Source organism: Natator depressus, chromosome 1 (genome assembly GCF_965152275.1).
Source record: "Natator depressus isolate rNatDep1 chromosome 1, rNatDep2.hap1, whole genome shotgun sequence".
NCBI classification, from domain to species: Eukaryota; Metazoa; Chordata; order Testudines; family Cheloniidae; genus Natator; species Natator depressus.
This window is the reverse complement of record NC_134234.1, coordinates 74,687,538-74,708,348: the sequence shown is the minus strand read 5'-3', so window position 1 is coordinate 74,708,348 and position 20,811 is coordinate 74,687,538. Positions and strand designations below refer to the sequence as shown.

Below are 20,811 nucleotides of genomic sequence, written 5' to 3'. Positions count from 1 at the left end.
TAACTCACAGAGAGTACCACAGAAAGAAAGAAAAAATAAAATAAATATAAAAAATATAAATGAAATATTTCAACTCTGATGTCACAAAATAACATGCATGGCATACATCATGAAATAAAATAAATCAAATTTAAAAACTAAAATTTCATTTCAAAATTATTTTTTTTCTAACCAATTTTTTTTTCTAATTCATTTTTAAGGGAGATTTTTTTTTTCAAAAATACATTTTCATTGAAATAGACACGATTTCACAAAATGTTTTTGTTTTGACTAAACTGCATTTTCTGATGGAAAACTGTTCAGTCAAAAATGTTCTGCCCAGCTATATTCTCTATCTCTTTAAACAGCAGAGACCTTAAAGAGTTTAGCAGTGCTGTACACAGGGAACAAATGCATAAGAGTTCTACAGCTAAATATAGCAAATTTGAGTTAGTGTAAACCAGAGCTGGATGAGAAATGGAATTTTAGTTCTGCCAAAATAAAAAAGTGAGTTTTCAGAAAACTTCTTGTCCTGATCCTGAGCTGTGAGAGGGGCCCATGAGGTGGAGGATGGAGAGAGACTTTAGGAGACCTCTTGAATGAAGGAGGTTGAACTTGAAAGCTGGAAGGGAGACTCTGAGATTAAGATATTGGCTGGCTAGGTGGAAAAGAGTCTCGTGTCACGGGTGGCATCATAGAAATAAAAGCACTGTGAGACAAATTGACTTTTAGCAAAGGGAGACTGGGGAGATGGGAAGAAAGGATATTTTGGTTGGAGGGAGAGGTGAAAAGGAAAGAAGAGGAGGGACTTTAGGAAGGAAGAGCAAGAGGATGGCTGCGGTATTGCAAGCAAGAATAAGTCAGCGGGAAATAAAGGGCAATATTTTATTTTTTATTATTGGTAACAACATGAATGAAAACAAAAGGAAGCATTAGTGACAGAAAAAAAATCTGTAAAATAAATACGTACAGAAAAATCTCAGATGAAATACAGTAGGTATGAGTTTCTAGTTTATTGTTTTTTACAAAGCAAGGAGAACGACTGGATATTGCGCAATCCCATGGCCAAAGCTTTAGTTTTGCTACCTCACATGGCAAGGGCCATCCATGCTGTAAGCTGTAACTGTGTTGTAAAAGGGCTAGTGGATAATTGCGCAATAACCTGATTCCCTACTTTGGCTGTATTTGTAGACAAGTCCTTAGATTTAAATACAGTTAAAACAAACCATGCTGCATTAATTTTCATTAAAAATTGAAAGGGGCCTCTGGAGAGTCATTTGTTCCAGGCTTCCCTGTCCCCTGCCAGTTGGAACATGTCCATCCAAGCTTAGATATCACCAGCTTCCACTGGAGAGGGGCCTGCAAGCCTGGTAGGAGAAACATACTTACTGGCTGCAGCTGGTGACTGGCAACAGTCTAAAAAATCCTGTCAGAAAATGGTGCTCTAAGGAGGAAGAACTAGTCACAGTGTGTGGCAGAGGAAAGGATCATTGGACTGAATGTGGAACTGGGAGGACAAAACTATCTTTCTAGTTTGAGCACTGGTCATAGTCATAATAGAGATCCATATTGTGGCTAACAGGAATTGTTTGTATGCACTGGTGGCTGAATATCCCAGTGAACAAAATATTCCTGCAAGGTATACATCCCATTTTTATAGTGGTAAAAAACAGAGTGGGTAAATTAGCCGAACCTAAACTCCATGTTCCCCAAATGAGAATTGGATAAATTTAATCCACCTGATCTTACCCTGAACTACGCTATTGCATCTTTGTGACTATTCCAGAGGAGCAGTGCTCATTCACCCTTACACTGGCATTCTTTAGTACAACACAAACAATATAATGTTGGGTGCTCAATCTAAAGTTGTAGACCGTAATGAGCAGCGACAGTCACGGTTAGATTTTGCATTGTGACAAGTTTTCTTGAAGGTAAGTATTCTTAAAACAAGACAATGTTGGTGCTTGTTTTAATAGAGCAGATTGCTTGTTCAGACTGATTTTAAATCTGAAATTCTGAGTTCCAGAATACGTTCTGAATTTTGAAGTCAAACTATCTAAAAGCTCCTCATAAGAGAAACTTAAAATGAAGTAATTTCCACAGACAATACTAACTTTAAAACCAACACATACAAATGAAAAAGAAAACACAGGTCAAACAAACAAGTAAACATAATTAATCTTTAACTAATATTTTTTCTCTAGTGAGCCAAGAACTTTAGCAAAGGGACCAGAATTGCAAGAAATAGTGAATCCAGTAGATGGCAGCCTTGCACTGTGAATTGTCTGGGTAAAGTTTTTTGTTATCACTATCTGTATCCATATACTTGTCTTCCTATTTGTTCAATATTTATCTGCACATGGCAAAAAATGGAGTAAAATGTAATATCCAGTCAGTTTGATACAACATTTACATGGAGAAACAACTTATAAGGGATATATCATGGAGAGTGTTGGATTATTGTCTTTAAAGTGGCACTCAAACATTACACTTGGTGCTCAATCAGTATGTTGTGATTTAAAAATAAAATTTGAATATAATGTTGCACAACAAAGATTTATTTTTTCTCTATTGGAGGTGTTCTGTATTGCACAACAGAAATTAATGGTGCAAATGATGTAGGTGAAAGGAGAACCGTGTGTTGTATAGTACACCTCTAATAACTGCTGGAGATATCTTAATAATTAGATTTTTAAAACAGTGGGAGGCGGGGTGAGGATTTTTTTTAAAGCACAATAATACATATCCACTTGAAGTCAGGTCTCCCTTGTTCAAAATGTAACAAGGCAGTGAAAAGAATAGATACAGCCCTCCAAATTTTTAACCACTATTCTGGCAATTCTGTGATCACAGTTTGTATGAAAGGCAGTAGACTGAAATGCTGTATATTTTTGATCTATTAATAAAGTTCACAATCAGTAGCCTACAGGCAGTGTGAACCTTTTCGTAGCCAATTAACATGCTAACAGCTTGTGGCCAAAGTGATTTCTACAGATCATAAGATGCAGCTTTAGCACATCTATTCCATCACCCTCTGAAATTTGTAATCCAGGAGTGGAGAAATGCAATGACTGCTATCACTATACAACAATAATTGCAATCTTTGAACATTTTATGACTGAAGTAGCTAGGAGGAAAGATGGTGCCCACGATGAAACAAACGAATCTGACGACCCACAAATATCAGCCCCCAACCTATGTTTGCTCTCACTCAGGACTTTAATCCTAATATGAATTTTTTCTTTAAGCTATAAAATCTTCTGAAACGTTTAGCTATGTATCTCTTTTTATCATTATTTTGAGTGATATTATTATACAGTGCATCAAATCCTAGGTTTGCAATGTTTGTGTATACTTTCGAGCAGTGATGAGCTGCCAAAATCTTAACAACGGGTTCCCTCCTCACCCCACGAGGGGGTCGTTGCCCACCCCCGCCCCCTGGGACTCCTGCCCCGTACAACCCCCCCGTGTTCCTTGACACCCCCCCCAGGACCCCTACCCCATCCACCCCCCTCTCCTGTCCCCTGACTGCCCCCAGAACCGGGCAGGAGGGTCTCGTGGGCCACCATAGTCGGTGCCCACCCCGCCCCGCCCTAAGAGCCAGAGAGACCTGCCGGCGGGCGAGGTGGGGAGTCCCAGAGGTGCTTACCTGGGGCAGCTCCCAGGAAGCATCTGGCAGGTCCCTCTGGCTCCTAGGGGTGGGGGAGCGTAGCTGGGGCGGAGCAGGGGGAGCGGCCACTCCCCCACTGATCACATCAAAAGTGGCGCCTTTGGCACCGACTCCCTGGGTGCTCCAGGGCTGGAGCACCCATGGGGAAAATTTGGTGAGTGCAGAGCACACATCGACAGCTCCCCGCCCCACGCCCGGCCCCAGCTCACCTCACCTCTGCTCCGCCTCCTCCGCTGAATGCGCCGTCCCGCCCTGCTTCTCCGCCCCCTCTCCCGGCTTCCCTCGAATTAGCTGTTCGGCAGGAAGCCGGGGAGGGCTGAGAAGCAGGCGGCGGCTTCACACTCAGGTCGAGGGTGGCGGAGGTGAGCTGGGGCAGGGAGCGGTTCCCCTGCGTGCCCCCACACCCCCGGGTTACCTGCTGCGGTGCGGGTGGCCCTTGTCGCGCCCCCCCGCCCGAGCTCACCTCCGGTTGTCCCTCACGGAACAACCAGTTCTAAAAGGGCTTCTAAATTTAATAACCAGTTCTAGCTAACCGGTGCGAACCGGCTCCAGCTCATCACTGCTTTCAAGTATCCAGTATAACCCCACTTAGAGTTAGCCAGCAGAGCCTCTAGGGAGGCCTACCCTATGGACTACAACAGTAATGGCTGCCAGAGCCCTCTGACACCATTTCTCAGCATGTTTGGAGTCCAGAGTAGGGACAACATTGACTAAAGACTGCTCCTGAGGTCAATAAGGAGGCATCTGCATGAGGTGATTTGGACAAGCAATTTGCTGTGTCAGTGATGCACCAAGGCTGCTCAGGGAAGGGCCAGCCTGATAGAGACAAATAGTCCAGTTTTAGTTTCAGGATTTTTTTTTTAGCTTGGGAGGTGAGGGAGTTGCAGAACAGCTCAGGGTGTCTCTGATTAACTCCTCCTCTCCATTTGAAACCGTCACAGGACTACAGACGAGGGAGCCTGGAAAGGAGGCTGCCACACTCATGGGTGAAGACATTGTAAGGAGACCCTTTTTATTTTCATTGGCCAACATTCACAGCCTTGATCTCAGGAAGGTGCCAGGGAGGGAGTTGGGGGTTGGGAAGAGTTGTGAGTGTTGGGAGGTAGGGAATCTGTTTTTGTTAATGTTGGTACTTGTTAGTTAACCATAACTCTTTCCTTCCCCACATCCTATTTTCATCCTACTCAGTAATGTCCCCTTTTTGTTATATCATTATTTTGGGATAAGTAATTTTTTTGTTGGAGTTGTGTTAATATAATTCATTTTCTTGTGTACTGGTTTTTGCTACTCCTTGCCCAATAGTAGCATTATTCATTTTTCCAAGGGCAGCATTACTTGTGTCTTGGACACAGTAAGGAGTCACCTTGGGTGGAGACACTAGGCATCAGAAATGAACCCAGGATGTAAGTGAGGAGAGGGTACAAGCCATTCGAAGTAGCAAGCCAGTGAAAGGAAATTTGAGCCACTCCTTGGGGGAATGGCTACAACAACAAGCAGTAACCCCTCTTTCTCCTTTCCAGCAACAGAAGATACATATTCACCCTTTGGTCATTAGTAACTAAACAACTATAAATAACAAACATATAAGGAGCTAGTCAATGGTAAGGAATCTAACAATATGTATCAATAGTCTAACATTGGGTCTTGCAATCAGAATACAACTGTGAGGCAGTAACACAAAAATTCTTTATTCAGCTGTGTATTTAAGCATCAAGTTTGAATGGAAGAAATGTATAGTCTTTAAACATTGGTTAATTTGCCAGGTGAATACATAGCACTGTGTAAATTAACATGATTTATTTACAAAGAAGTGGCATATTAGATAACCAATGTATTTAGCTGTTTTTTTCCTCTTGAACTCCAGAGCCACCCCTGCTCACAACCTGACCCTCATGGACTGTATCAGAAGCCATTGTCACTGATGATGCCCATGTCAAAACAAAACATAGCTGTTTGTTACCACAGTGTTGTAAAATCAGTGACTAACTCTTATGCTGAATGCAACTATGTGACAAATCTATTCCTCCCACCCCATTTTGGCTATTAGAGACAATGAGATCTTATACATGGCTTCTGAGGTCTTTAAATAGAAATTATTAATGCATGACCCCTACTGCTTTTTCATGGCATCTTGCAACAGAGCTTATATTTTTAAAAATACCCATAGTTTACCTAAAACTTTTTGATCTGGGAATCATGCTGTGAAATATAGCTCTCGTCATTATTTCTGGGACTTTCTTATTTCATGTGTGAAGAAAGATAGCAAAATGGTCTCTTGTGGTATTGTAATACTTCTGTTTCCAAAAGAAATCTAAGTGCAGAGGAGGCCAAAAATTTTAAGTTAACCAAACATTTTATATGAAATAATTCCATTAAATGTAACAAACCGGGAAGTAACAGCATCTAGTGCATAGTGCACCAGACTGGCAGCTGGAAAGCCCCTGAAGTTTTATTCACATTTCTGCAATTGATGTAGTCCCTCTGAGTCTCACTTTTATCATCATCATGTGGGGAAACTAAATAACATAGGTATCATTAACCCACCCTTGTAAAGTGCTTTGAAGGCTGTAGATAATAGGAACATAGGAATTGCCAGACTGGATCAGATCAAAAGTCCATCTAGTCTAGTATCCTGTCTTTGACCATGGCTTCAGAGGAAGGTGTAAAAACCCGTCAGTAGGCAAATGTGGCATACTCTGCCCCTGCCACTGTGTGGTCTTCCTGGTCTCTGAGATCAGTTTAAGTCCTGAAGCCGGAGGTTTAATTTTCCTTCCAAAATTTCTATTGTTACTTAGACAACTTCTGGTTATTGTTATCTATATAAATATCCAGTTCCTTTTGTACCTTGCTAAGTTCTTGGCCTCTGTGAATTCCACTTCTAGCAGGTTTGGAGTCTAATTACGCACTCTATGCAAAAGTATCTCCCTTTACCCGTTCCAACATTTACATCTTTTCATTTCATTGAATGTTCTCTTGTTCTTTTGTTCTGAGACTGAGAACTACTTTTCTTCCAGTCCACCTTCTCTGTACTATTCATTGTATATACTTTTCTCATGCCCCTCTTATTTGTCTCCTTTTTAAAGTAAACAATCCCATTCTTCTCCTATGAGAGTTTTTCCATACCCTTCATCATTGTCAGCATGTGCCTCTGACCCCCATCTAATTAATAAATTCCAGGGCCTAAAGGTACAGTTGTGATTATCTAATCTGACCTCCTACATAACACAGGCCATAGAACTTCCCCAAAATGATTCCGAGAGCGTATCTCTTAGAAGAACATCCAGCCTTGATTTAAAAATTGTCAGTGATGGTGAATCCACCATGACTCTTAGTAAATTGTTCCAGTGGTTAATTACTCACCCTGTCAAACATTTATGCCTTATTTTCTGTCAGAATTTGTCTACTTTAAACTTCCAGCCATTGGATTGTGTTATACCTTTCTCTGCTAGATTGAAGAGACCACTTTTAAATAGTTTTTCCCCATGTAGATTATTGTAGATCAAGTCACCCCTTAACTTTCTGTTTGTCATTCTGGCTGTCCATTACTATAGATTTTTATAATATTTAGCACTTTTCAAATATTGGGAGCTGGTTGAAACATATCAAAATTACAATATTTGATAAAATATTTAGTTGAAATTTTGATTTTGTGCAAAAAAGCTCAGAATGTTTGTGCAAATTTCATCCCATTTTTCACATCCGCAGTAGAGTGGTGTCAGCAAATGTTGATAAGACATAAGAATGGCCATACTGGTCAGACCAAAGGTTCATCCAGCCCAGTATCCTGTCTACCGACAGTGGCCTATGCCAGGTGCCCCAGAGGGAATGAACCTAACAGGTAATGATCAAGTGATCTCTCTCCTGCCATCCATCTCCACGCTCTGACAAACAGAGGCTAGGGACACCATTCCTTACCCATCCTGGCTAATAGCCATTAATGGACTTAACCTCCATGAATTTACCCAGTTCTCTTTTAAACCCTGTTATAGTCCTAGCCTTCACAACCTCCTCAGGCAAGGAGTTCCACAGGTTGACTGTGTGCTGAGTGAAAAAGAACTTCCTTTTATTTGTTTTAAATCTGCTATCCATTAATTGCTGTTTTATTCTCTATCCCTTTTTTAATGATTCCTAACATCCCGTTTGCTTTTTTGACTGCCGCTGCACACTGCGTAGACGTCTTCAGAGAACTATCCAAGATGACTCCAAGATCTTTCTCCTGATTAGTTGTAGCTAAATTAGCCCCCATTGTATTGTATTTATAGTTGGGGTTATTTTTTCCAATGTGCATTACTTTACATATATCCATATTACATTTCTTTTGCCATTTTGTTGACCAATCACTTAGTTTTGTGAGATATTTTTGAAGTTCTTCACAGTCTGCTTTGGTCTTAAGTATCTTGTGCAGTTTAGTATCATCTGCAAACTTTGCCACCTCAGTGTTTACCCCTGTCTCAAGATCATTTATAAAGTTGAATAGGATTGGTCCTAGGACTGACCCTTGGGGAACACCAGTATTTACCCCTCTCCATTCTGAAAATTTACCATTTATTCCTACCCTTTGTTCCCTGTCTTTTAACCAGTTCTCAATCCATGAATGGGATTATTATCCCATGACAACTTAATTTATGTAAGAGCCTTTGGTGAGGGACCTTGTCAAAGGTTTTCTGGAAATCTAAGTACACTATGTCTAATGGATCCCCCTTGTCCACATGCTTGTTGACCCCCTCAAGGAACTCTAATAGATTCATAAGACACGATCTCCCTTTACAGAAACCATGTTGACTTTTGCGCAACAATTTATGTTCTTCTATGTGTCTGATAATTTTATTCTTTACTATTGTTTCAACTAATTTGCCTGGTACTGACGTTAGACTTATCGGTCTGTAATTGCCAGGATCACCTCTAGAGCCCTTCTTAAATATTGGTGTTACATTAGCTATCTTCCAGTCATTGGGTACAGTAGCTGATTTAAAGGACAGGTTACAAACCATAGTTAATAGTTCCACAGTTTCACATTTGAGTTCTTTCAGAACTCTTGGATGAATGCCATCTGGTCCCAGTGACTTGTTACTGTTAAGGTTCTCAATTAATTCCCAAACCTCCTCTAGTGACACTTCAATCTGTGACAATTCCTCAGATTTGTCACCTACAAAAGATGGTTCAAGTTTAGGAATCTCCCTAACATCCTCAGCTGTGAAGAGTGAAGCAAAGAATCAATTTCTCTGTGATGACTTTATCGTCTTTACGTGGTCCTTTTGTATCTTGATCGTCCAGGGGCCCCACTGGTTGTTTAGAAGGCTTCCTGCTTCTGATGTACCTAAAAAACATTTTGTTATTACCTTTTGAGTTTTTGGCTAGCGGTTCTTCAAACTCCTTTTTGGCATTTTTACATTTAATTTGGCAGTGTTTTTGCTCCTTTCTATTTACCTCACTAGGATTTGACTTCCACTTCTTAAAATATGCCTTTTTATCTCTCACTGCTTCTTTTACATGGTGGTTAAGCCATGGTGGCTCTTTTTGAGTTCTTTTACTGTGTTTTTAGTTTGGGGTATACATTTAAATTGAGCCTCTATTATGGTGTCTTTGAAAAGTGTCCATGAAGCTTACAGGGATTTCACTCTAGTCATTGTACCTTTTAATTTCTGTTTAACTAACCTCCTCATTTTTGCATAGTTCCCCTTTCTGCAATTAAATGCCACAGTGTTGGGCTGTTGAGGTGTTCTTCCCACCACAGGCATGTTAAATGCTATTACATTATGGTCACTATTTCCAAGCGGTACTGTTATAGTTACCTCTTGGACCAGATCCTTCACTCCACTCAGGACTAGATCGAGCTTTGTCTCTCCCCTTGTGGGTTCCTGTACCAGCTGCTCCAAAAAGCAGTCATTTAAAGTATTGAGAAATTTTGTCTCTGCATTTCATCCTGAGGTGACATGTACCCAGTCAATATGGGGATAATTGAAATCCCCCACTATTATTGAGTTCTTTATTTTGATAGCCTCTCTAATCTCCCTTAGCATTTCATCGTCACTATCACTGTCCTGGTCAGGTGGTCGATAACAGATCCCTACTGTTATATTCTTATTAGAGCACGGAATTACTATCCATATACATTCTATGGAACATGTGGATTCATTTAAGATTTTTACTTCATTTGATTCTACATTTTCTTTCACATATAATGCCACTTCCCCCCATGACCTTTTCTGTCCTTCCGATATATTTTGTACCCCAGAATGATTGTGTTCCATTGATTGTCCTCACTCCACCAGTTTTCCGTGATGCCTATTATATCAATATCCTCTTTTAACACGAGGCACTCTAGTTCACTCATCTTATTATTTAGTCTTCTAGCATTTGTGTACAAGCACTTTAAAAACTTGTCACTGTTTATTTGTCTGCCCTTTTCTGATGTGTCAGACTCTTTATGTGAATGTTTTTTGTCTGATCTGGCCCATACTTTATCCTCTTCCATCCTCTCCTCCTGACTAAAACCTAGAGAATCTCTATCAATAGACTCTCCTCTAAGAGAAGTCTCTGTCCGATCCCCGTGCGCCTCTGCAGCAATCGGCTTTCCCTCATCTCTTAGTTTAAAAACTGCTCTGCAAACTTTTTAATGTTAAGTGCCAGCAGTCTGAATCCACTTTGGTTTAGGTGGAGCCCATCCTTCCTGTATGAAAATAAAAGAATGAAATTTGAATGAAAATCTCAACTTGTTCTTCAGCCTGCACTAATGGGGATTTATCCTGCAAACCTGAGTGGGCCTTACATGTGTAGTCTCAGTAAGATCAATGGGACTGCTTGAGTAGTGTAGCCCTGTCAAAAACTCAGATACCATTATTACACTTAATTGCACAGGAACTTCAGACAGAAGATAAATGACTGTCTGTTTCAAAGCCAAGATTGGAATTCCAGAAGTTCCTTGCACCAAGCGCAAACTGCTAGTCCACGCTTCTTGTTACAGTGAGATATAACTAACACTTAATCTGAGATAGCTTGTATCCATCTCCAATACTATTCATGTTATTTAGAGGGGAACTGCACTCATTTTCCCCTTAGCAGCTCTGAAATGTCAATTGGTTTCATGATGTCCAGGCTATATTATTCCAATACACTTCATTTGGAATTATCCTTGCAAACAAGAGTTTGTCTACAGGTATTGCAAAATGTGGCAGTATGGCTGCTCCAGGGCTTTCTCTGTATTGGCTGCATGTTTTCCAGTGAATTTGCTCCCTCTTGCTATTTACAGCAAGAAATAATACAGCATTGGATTTATATAGATTCTATGTCTCTTAAGTACGTATTGGTCCCCATTACCAAAATTTCTGAGTGCCTTACAATTTTTAATGCATTTGTTTGCAACACTCCTGTGAGGTGTTATAGATAGTAAACTGAGGCACAGAAATTAAGTGACTTGTCCAAGATCACATAGGAGGTCTGTGGTGAAGCAGGGAATTGAATCCACGTGCCCTGGTTTCTAGGCTAGCATCCTAACCACTGAACTATGCTTCCTGTCTTACAGAGTTTATCTGGATACAACATTATTTGGCTCCCTAAAAATATTTACAAAGAGAAAAATGGGGTGTCACCCTATGTTCTTCTGTAGTAAAATGAAATTGGTGTATTAAAGTATCTGAGCAACTGCACTGAATGTGCTTGAGGATGGGAAGTAGAGCATTGTAATTTTGGCATTCTCTTAACTTTTATATAGATATACATGAGGCATTTTTTTCTTTGCATCTCAGTGGTGTTTGGCGTTTTTAAAATTATTGTCTTTAGGATTGTGTTATTTATTGTGTACGTTCGTGTGAGAGGTAGTTGTGGATTCTAGTTTTTTCAACTCTGCACCTGTTTTAGGTATTTTGTTTCCTGTATCATCTTGTGGTTGCCTTAGTGTTTGCTTTTTTTTCTTAAAAGATGTTTTTCATGTATCCTTTGTTGAACATGTGAGCATAGTCTGCCATGGAGCATTATATAAAAAAGAATATTAGTAAAAACAAGGACAATAAATTAAGTTTTCACTAAAAACTTTCAGCGATCAGAATTAAAACCTGCTGCTTTCTTTAAGCTTGGTGAGCCTGCCATGTAAAACTTGTACCTGTGTTAACTTCCAAAGCTCACCAGGCTCTCAGCTCAGTCTGAATCTGAAACTCAGCAGTTTCACTAGAAACTGAAAGTCTAGATGATCTGAAAGGCTCTAGTGTCTTATTTTAAAATAAATAACTAACCCATTTTCTAATGGTTTCAGAGTAGCAGCCATGTTAGTCTGTATTTGCAAAAGGAAAAGGAGTACTTGTGGCACCTTGGAGACTAACAAATTTATTTGAGCATAAGCTTTCGTGAGCTACAGCTCACTTCATCGGATGCACTGAATGCGTCCAATGAACTGAGCTGTAGCTCATGAAAGCTTATGCTCAAATAAATTTGTTAGTCTCTAAGGTGCCACAAGTCCTCCCTTCCCTTTTCTAATGAAAGTTTTATTTTTTTGAAAAAAAAAATCACTTGGGGAAGAAATATTTGAATGGACATTTTTAACTGAATATGTTTATCTTCCAGTTTAATTTTAAAACTGTTCAGTGATCTCAATTTAAACCACTACAAAGTGTTGATCCTCTCACAGCTTATCAGTTAAGCACGGTTGGGCAGAGTCAATACTTTTATGATGTTTTAGAAAGTAGTGCGGGTAATTCAGCAAGTCATATAGTCCCATTCTTTCAATCGGTACTAAATAATTTCTGCAACATATTTTTAGGAGCAATGACATTGTCACTGTGGTAAGATGTAAAAATCCCAAATCTGGACACTTACAGATGTTTTAGAAAGAAATTAAAAGAATCCTGGTATTTTTTTATGGGCTGTGTGTGTTAATTCTGCTGTCCTCCCCCAATTCCAGATTGGGTGGTCTTACATTGTCCATGTGATAGCCACTCCACTTCCTTTGTTCATCTATATTATGTAATGTAGCTCTTTTGCCACAGTGATAGGGAAAGTGATTTTATAGTTGTGTGATATAAAAAACGTTATCAGCATGGGTTTGGGATTGGCTGCATTACTCATTAGTGGCAAAGCTATTTTAGGCATATATTTGAGAATTTATATATATATATATAAACAGTTAATATGCGTGTGTGTGTGTATATATATGTGTGTGTGTGTGTGTATACATGTGTATGTGTGTGTGTGTATATATATATATATATATACACATATATACACACACACACACACATATTAACTGTTTGCTATCCATGCACCTGTAAGGACAGATGCCAGAGATACGCTGAGTTCAGCTATGCAGAGCTCAGAGGGAGCCGTAAAAAAGCTGTTCAGATGACCAACAGTAACTTTGGCATATCTAATGTTGCAATGGTACAGACTTACCCTAGGTCCCTCCAGGGCAATGCATGTGGGACTTCAGGGGGAATCTCAGTCTCCCCTTCCCAAAGGGATGGAGGTTCCATTTTGTAGCCTGGCAGGGCTGTGAGAATTTGAACTGAAAATCATGATACTTCTATGTATGGAAAAACTTAAATGGACCCAAACTGTATATTACGTGTCTTGGTACTTTTGCTGATTTTTTTATTATTTCAATTCTGGTAGTGCTCAGATATCTCAGTCAGTCCCATTGTGCTAACACTGCGCAAACATGCTTGCAATCTGCAGTCTAAGCCATGTAACCTATTTTTCCCAGATGGACCCCTGCAACTATGCAGAACCTCTCTGATGTCAGTGAGATTCCATGCTGGTTCAGGCATCTGGCACCTTGAAGGATGGAGGCCTAAGACAATGATTGACATACAAATGGTTGGAGAGAGAAATATAACCAAAATAATTATAATTTTATATGCAATATATGTTTGCAAACAAAACTATATCAATATATAAATGTCCATCAGATATATCTGATTGCCTGCAGCATATTCCTAATTAGTTGACTAATTACTTGTAGGGACAATGAAAAAGAAGTGGGTTCAGAAGAGAGCTGTATCCAAGGTCAAGCTCTTGGGGCAGGGTTTGAGGACATTTGAGGTCTGCTCCATATTATGATCTATCAGTGTTCAGATTTTATCTTCCAAGTAATACTGTTTTGATTATGATAATATTTCAGTGGACCTGTATGTTTGAGTATTCCAGTATACAAAATCCATTCCTGCAGTAGTCTGAAGGATGGTGTGGAGATGGTTGGGAAAGAAAGATATAAGTGGGAGGATAAGGTTAGCTCAGCAGTAGAAAGGAGAGGGGATAAGGAATGACTTATTTTTATGGGAAGGGAAGAATGAGCATAAAAAGCTTACTTGTTTGAAGCTGCCCAGGTTGATGTATGTAAGACCCAGGGGGATGAATTAGTGGTCAGATGTGATTTGCTCCATTTGGCTGAAAAGTGCGACGCTGTATAAATGGGAGAAGAAATCTGAAATATATTTACATGATTCTTCATCCAGAGGGTCTCAATGTGGATGGAACACTTCACATACACCCCAAATGCAGCCACCTCTACAGGAAAACAGTACAGTTGTGTGACAACAAATAACAACAACACATAAAACTTGGGAGCAGGAAGTGAAGAATGCTATATTTTATTAAAACTAAGGAGGGAATGTTTAGGTAGGCTCCATGTAACTGCCAGAATTGGAATTTGGCCTGGACAAGTGACAAGTATCAGAGGATCTTTAATTACCACAAGTGATCAGAACCTATGTCTCAGCTAAAAGACAGCAACTTCCACAGCTCAGTGTTTACTAAGAGCATGCTGAAGTGCTGATTCAAAAGCAATCACCTACTGAATAAGTTTCAGAGTAGCAGCCGTGTTAGTCTGTATTCGCAAAAAGAAAATGAGTATTTGTGGCACCTTAGAGACTAACAAATTTATTTGAGCATAAGCTTTCGTGAGCTACAGCTCACTTCATTGGATGTATTCAGTGGAAAATACAGTGGAGAGATTTATACACATAGAGAACATGAAACAATGGGTGTTACCGTACACACTGTAATGAGAGTGATCACTTAAGATGAGCTATTACCAGCAGGAGAGCGGGGAGGGGGATGATCTTTTGTAGTGATAATCAAGGTGGGCCATTTCCAGCAGTTGACAAGAATGTCTGAGGAACAGTGTGGGGTGGGGGGGGAAATAAACATGGGGAAATCGTTTCACTTTGTCACCTACTACAGTACAGGCCCAACAAAGAAAATAACAGAACGCCACTAGCCATCACCTTCAGCCCCCAACTAAAACCTCTCCAACACATTATCAAGGATCTACAACCTTTCCTGAAGGATGACCCATCACTCTCACAAATCTTGGGAGACAGGCCAGTCCTTGCTTATAGACAGCCCCCCAACCTGAAACAAATACTCACCAGCAACCACACACCACACAACAGAACCACTAACCCAGGAACCTATCCTTGCAACAAAGCCCGTTGCCAACTGTTTCCACATATCTATTCAGGGGACACCATTATAGGGCCTAATCACATCAGCCACACTATCAAAGGCTCGTTCACCTGCACATCTACCAATGTGATATATGCCATCATGTGCCAGCAATGCCCCTCTGCCATGTACATTGGTCAAACTGGACATTCTCTACGTAAAAGAATAAATGGACACAAATCAGACGTCAAGAATTATAACATTCAAAAACCAGTCGGAGAACACTTCAATCTCTCTGGTCACTCGATTACAGACCTAAAAGTTGCAATTCTTCAACAAAAAAACTTCAAAAACAGACTCCAACAAGAGACTGCTGAATTGGAATTAATTTGCAAACTGGATACAATTAACTTAGGTTTGAATAGAGACTGGGAGTGGATGGGTCATTACACAAAGTAAAACTATTTCCCCATGTTTATTTCCCCACCACCACCCACCACTGTTCGTCAGACATTCTTGTCAACTGCTGGAAATGGCCCACCTTGATTATCACTACAAAAGGTCCCCCCCTGCCCCGCTCTCCTGCTGGTAATAGCTCATCTTAAGTGATCACTCTCGTTACAGTGTGTATGGTAACACCCATTGTTTCATGTTCTCTATGTATATAAATCTCCCCACTGTATTTTCCAGTGAATGCATCCGATGAAGTGAGCTGTAGCTCACGAAAGCTTATGCTCAAATAAATTTGTTGGTCTCTAAGATGCCACAAGTCCTCCTTTTCTTTCTACTGAATAAGCAATACCATTTCTATCAGCCCCTGGATTTTTCCTTGGTCTCCCATCCAACTACTTACAAAGCCTGAATATGGTTAGTATATTTCTTGTGACCATTTCCTCTTATATTTTCTACCAATATGTGTGGGTATTGCAAACTGCAGCTAAAAGATTCCTGTGGTTCCTCTAGAAGGTTATATTACATAGAAATTATCCAAGGCCTTTTGCTGTATGGAAGGCACAGCAGGCCATGGCTCTTGGTTTCAGATTGGACAGCCATTTCTAAATTTCACTCTGTTATGTCTGCAGTTATCTGCAGCAGGAGGAAAACTCATAGTAATCAGATCTTCACTTCCTGATTATCTACAATTTTCACACTGCTATGATGATTATACAGTTGTTGTGTCCTAAAGTCACCTGGTTTTGATTGGCTCAGCTGGATATCGGTCATTTTTATGTAAAAGCCAAATGAAGCTAAAGCTTCATCTCTTAAAGTACAATTAAATGACTTGATTATACTTTTATATCAGGACCTGAATAAGAGATGGCATATTTCTGCACCATCTCACATGTAGCCCTGGGAGGAATTGTAACTCAGAGTTAATTAGCTAACCTGGTTGAAAGCATCATCAATTTTCTTAGTGTAGACAGGACCAAAATCTGAGATTCTGCTAACTCTGAAAAATACCCTACATATTTTTGACATCAATGAGTGCTAATTAAATTCAACTTCAGTAGTTTCATAAAACTTAAATAAGTTACCATTTGTCCGTCAGATGTATTTCCATCTCCTCTGAAACTCAGAGAGGCTGTCTGAGTCTCATAATGTTGATGTCACGAAGCAATTCCTGTTTCCAAAGGAACGAATGAAGTTGACCCTTTTTTCCCCCTCTTACGTCCGGTATTTTCTCCTCTTGTCTGTGGATGCCTACAGCTGCAGGCGATTCAAAAGGTTTCTCATATTTCACTAAGAGAGGGAAATACAAAGTAGGTATGACGTCAGAAGCTCTAAATAGCTAGCAGTCAAAACCAACACACATTTGAATCAATAGTAAATGAGATGACACTTGAGCTTTAAGGATCCAGAATAAAATTTTCAAAAGCACCTAAGATCTAGGACCTTAAATCCCATTGACTTGCACTGGAACCGAGGCTCCTATGTGTTTTAGTCCCTTTTGAAAGTGGGACTTGAGCTCCTAAGTACTTCTGAAAAAATTTTCCCTGCATTTAATTCTTGTTAAAATTAATTACTTCAATGACATTGCATCAGGTCCACAAGCAGACTGTAGCCTTTTATTTTATTTAAAGTGAATTTAGTAACATTGTATTACACCATTGTGGTAATAAACTAAACTATAATAAACTACAATTATTAGCTACAAGATATATGTGAAAAAGTTTTGAAGATTCAATGTAAACATATTTTAAATCTGCATGTACCTCAGGTATAGTGCAAACAAGGAGAGAACCATAGTAGTAAAAGACTCTGCTGGTCTGCATTTATCAGACAACAAGCAACAGATCACAGAAATATGGAAACACTAGGAGGACTCTGAGCATGCCCAGTTAAGTCTCCCATGATGTAATTTGCTATTTCAGCATAAATCAAGGCATATCACAGGGCTTAAAGGATGGTCTTGTGCTTAAGGACCAAGACTGGTACTTGGGAGATCTGGATTCAGTTCAGTTCTCCCTTGGCTGCACACTTTTGGGCAAGTCACTTAATCACTCTCTACCTCAGTTCCCCATCAGAAAAACGGGGATATTTCCTTTATCCCATGCTTAGCTTGTCTTGTCTGTTTAGAGTATAATGCATATAGCTAGAACCTTGGTTGGGCCCTCAGTGTGCTATTATATTAACAGTAGTATACACCAGATTTATGTTGCAACCAAAATCATTTAACTGATGAAGTATTAAGTTCTGTGGGGCGGAGGGGAGAAGTGAGGTGTGTGGGGAGGGTGCTTCTGTTCAGAAATAGACCCCTACCCAGTTGGAGAATTTGTCAATATTTTGCTGCCCTATTTAGCAAACATTTCTGATATCCTGTATTTCACTTCTGGGTTCTCCCATGACACCAAGCTAGATGGCAGCAGAATAAACTAACTCAGCTAGATCAGCTCTTTCAGACTTCAGAAAAGGAATTACTTTGAACACCTCTTCCAGTAACACAAATCTGAGTATATATTTATGGATATGTCCAAATGAAGCACCACAAAACACCACAAGAGGCTGGGCAGACAGGAGGCAATCTAATTTTGAAACACACAGCATAAATAGACATCTGAAAAGGTCAAATAGCCATTTTTTGTGCAGCTCTCAGTAATGCTGAACTATATGAAATCTTCTAATCAACCCATGTCTCACATCTGGGCATCTTCTTTGATTTGTTTCTCTCCCTTGATCCACATGTCCAAGCTGTGTCCAAATCTTGCTGCTTCTGTTTTTTACATTTTAAAAATTCAACCGTCTCTTGTTGTCCAGACTGCCCTGGCTCTTATTCAGGCCCTCGCGACCTTGTGTCTTGACTTCTGCAACCTTTTCCTCTTTGGCCTTGATGCCGGTCATGTTGCTACAATCATGTCCATTCAAAGCACTGCATCTTCCTGGCTTGTAAATGCTGAGCACATCAACTCCCTTTGTGTCCCTCCTTTCCTGATATATCAACCAAAAGCTCCTTGTTTAATGCCTTTAAGACTCCTCATTATTTAGCCCTCCCCATTCTGAAATTTAGTAGTTTACCAATCCATTGACTATTGCACTTCCAATGATGCCAGCTTTGATCCCCACCTTGTCTTTTCTTCCTTGAGCATCTTCAGACTTTCTCCTATGCTGCCCCTATGCTTGGGAGGATAAACTCCCTAACAAAATTTGTAAAGCTGCCACTTTATCTTCTTTTTAATCCCTCCTTAATGCCCACTTCTGCTATGATGCCTACAAATCACTCCCTTCCAGCATTGGTTAGGCAAAGGGTGAGCTAAGAGTCCTGCTTTTTTTGTTTACCTCTATTAATTTTATTATTACTTCCTACCCCATAACCCATTTTCTGTTTCATTCACCTGTTGCATTCTTTCTGATCCCTACACTGTAAGCTCTTTGTGAGGCAGGAGCTAACTTATTTATTGTTTTGCCTTCACAGTGCCTTGCTCAATGTGTCCCTGATCCTTCACTGGGTAGCATATAAACAAAGAATTGAACAGAAAATCAGGGATCCTGAGTAAGCATTCTACAAAATCTACAAACTACCACTGAAATCAATGGGACTTTGTAGAGCAAGTCCCTAAATCTACAAGGGATGGCCAAGTCTGCTCCTATTAAATAGGTGCCTCTAAATTCCCCTGTATACCACAAATAAATAAAGTGAGTCCTACAACAGTAAAAAGTGAGTCCTACAACATTTCACTTCCCACCACATTTTGGAAGAAATCAGCTGATTGAATGGAATAATCCTTGGCAAGTAATTTTGCTCCAGCACTCAGTCATGAGTAATTTTGCATATCAGTACATCAACATTTGTTACCTGTAACAATAACAATAGTTAATTGCAAATGTACTGAATTATATAGCATTGCAGGCAGCACTGAGATTTTTTTTTCAGTAGCTTGTCCTGAATTTCAGGGTTTTATATCATTTGTTTCATCCTATAGTGACTTTGATCTGACAGAAAAAAGCATTATAAACATTTATTTAATAATTCTCAAAACACTGCTGTGAAGCAGGGGAGTTTTAGTATAACCAATTTACAGGTGGGTAAAATGAACATAAGTGAAGTGTCTGTTCTAAATTCACACAGTAAGCAAGTGGCAGAATGAGGAATAAAACAAAGGAGTCTTGACTTCCAATTCTATGCATTAATCATGAGGCAACACTCACTCCATTCAAATCATATTGGGAAAACTGACAGTTTGATTGCAAACTCTTTTTCTAAACATGATTTTTATCAATATTAAGACACTTTTTAACTCTGTCATGACAAAAACATAGTCTGCTCTAGATTTTTTGTAATCTATAAACATAAATCCGTAAACAGGGCTTGGAAATATTAATTAGATCATCTTAAAACAGACTAAACTTTATGGAATTTAAAAATAAAAAGCTTCTTTAAAACGTTGCGGTATTTAAGATAGTTAAATAACTCCTGTGCATGAAAGGCAGCTACATTTCTGTGGTGTTGCTATTTCACCATTTGCTTCTTTGCGGTCTAGTGCCGTCACACAAATCCCCAGAAGATGTCAATGCAAGTCTACGGCAGATCACATTACAATGTCAAAACTTTAGTAAATCAGACTGTGGAGATGCCAAGGGTATGGTTATGAAATCAAGACAAAATGAGATGATGTCAATGCGAGTCTGTGGAGACCACATTATCATATCAAAACAAAAGGCAAGGATATCTAAGTTACATTGCTACTAATAAAGGAAATAATTTAAAATGCAGAGGCTCTAGGGATGGAAAATGCCCCATCACTTAAATGGTGGGGATCCTAGGTGTGGGTGCATGCACAAAACAACTGTACTGCGTGTGTATTTCAGGTTATCTGTCTCAGAGGATTGAAGAGAACTGCTAGTTGAGAGCCTAACTCTGCCACCTTTACACATAGAGTAGTCCCATTAATTCCCTTGGGCCTACTTGTGGAGTAAGGTACTACTCAGTGTATGAATGACAGAATCTGGCCCTTAATGAGCAGAAATCCAATTTATACTGTTCCCACCCCACTAAAGAAATCTTTTTGGGGGTTGGGAGTGGATATTAAGAACAGCTCCACAGTAGAGGGCAAGGGACACCATGATACTTGGTAATTAATTTCAGCTGGTTTAATCAGTTTAGGTGTGCCTCAGTTCTTTCATGTTATGAGACGTCTCTAATTGTCATGCAAGATATCAAAGAAAAGGTCATAACTCACTAATTAGTAATACCATTGCCTAATGTAAGTGCAAACAACTGATACGAATTTATGGATATAAACTGAAATTACAATTCTTAAAATGTGTTTGCCGGACACGCAGAAGTTACCCCA

The 20,811-nt window shown here is 39.6% G+C and overlaps 1 long non-coding RNA gene across 1 annotated transcript in view; it reads left to right on the top strand.

The window, feature by feature from the left end:
- The first annotated feature begins 2,246 nt into the window (after nt 1–2,246).
- The window catches only part of LOC141982233 (uncharacterized), a 43,079-nt gene continuing 24,514 nt past the window's right edge, over nt 2,247–20,811 (top strand). The window contains exons 1-2 of the long non-coding RNA XR_012637992.1: nt 2,247–2,268; nt 4,591–4,646. This is a non-coding gene — a long non-coding RNA (uncharacterized LOC141982233). The remainder of the gene's footprint in view (nt 2,269–4,590; nt 4,647–20,811) is intronic.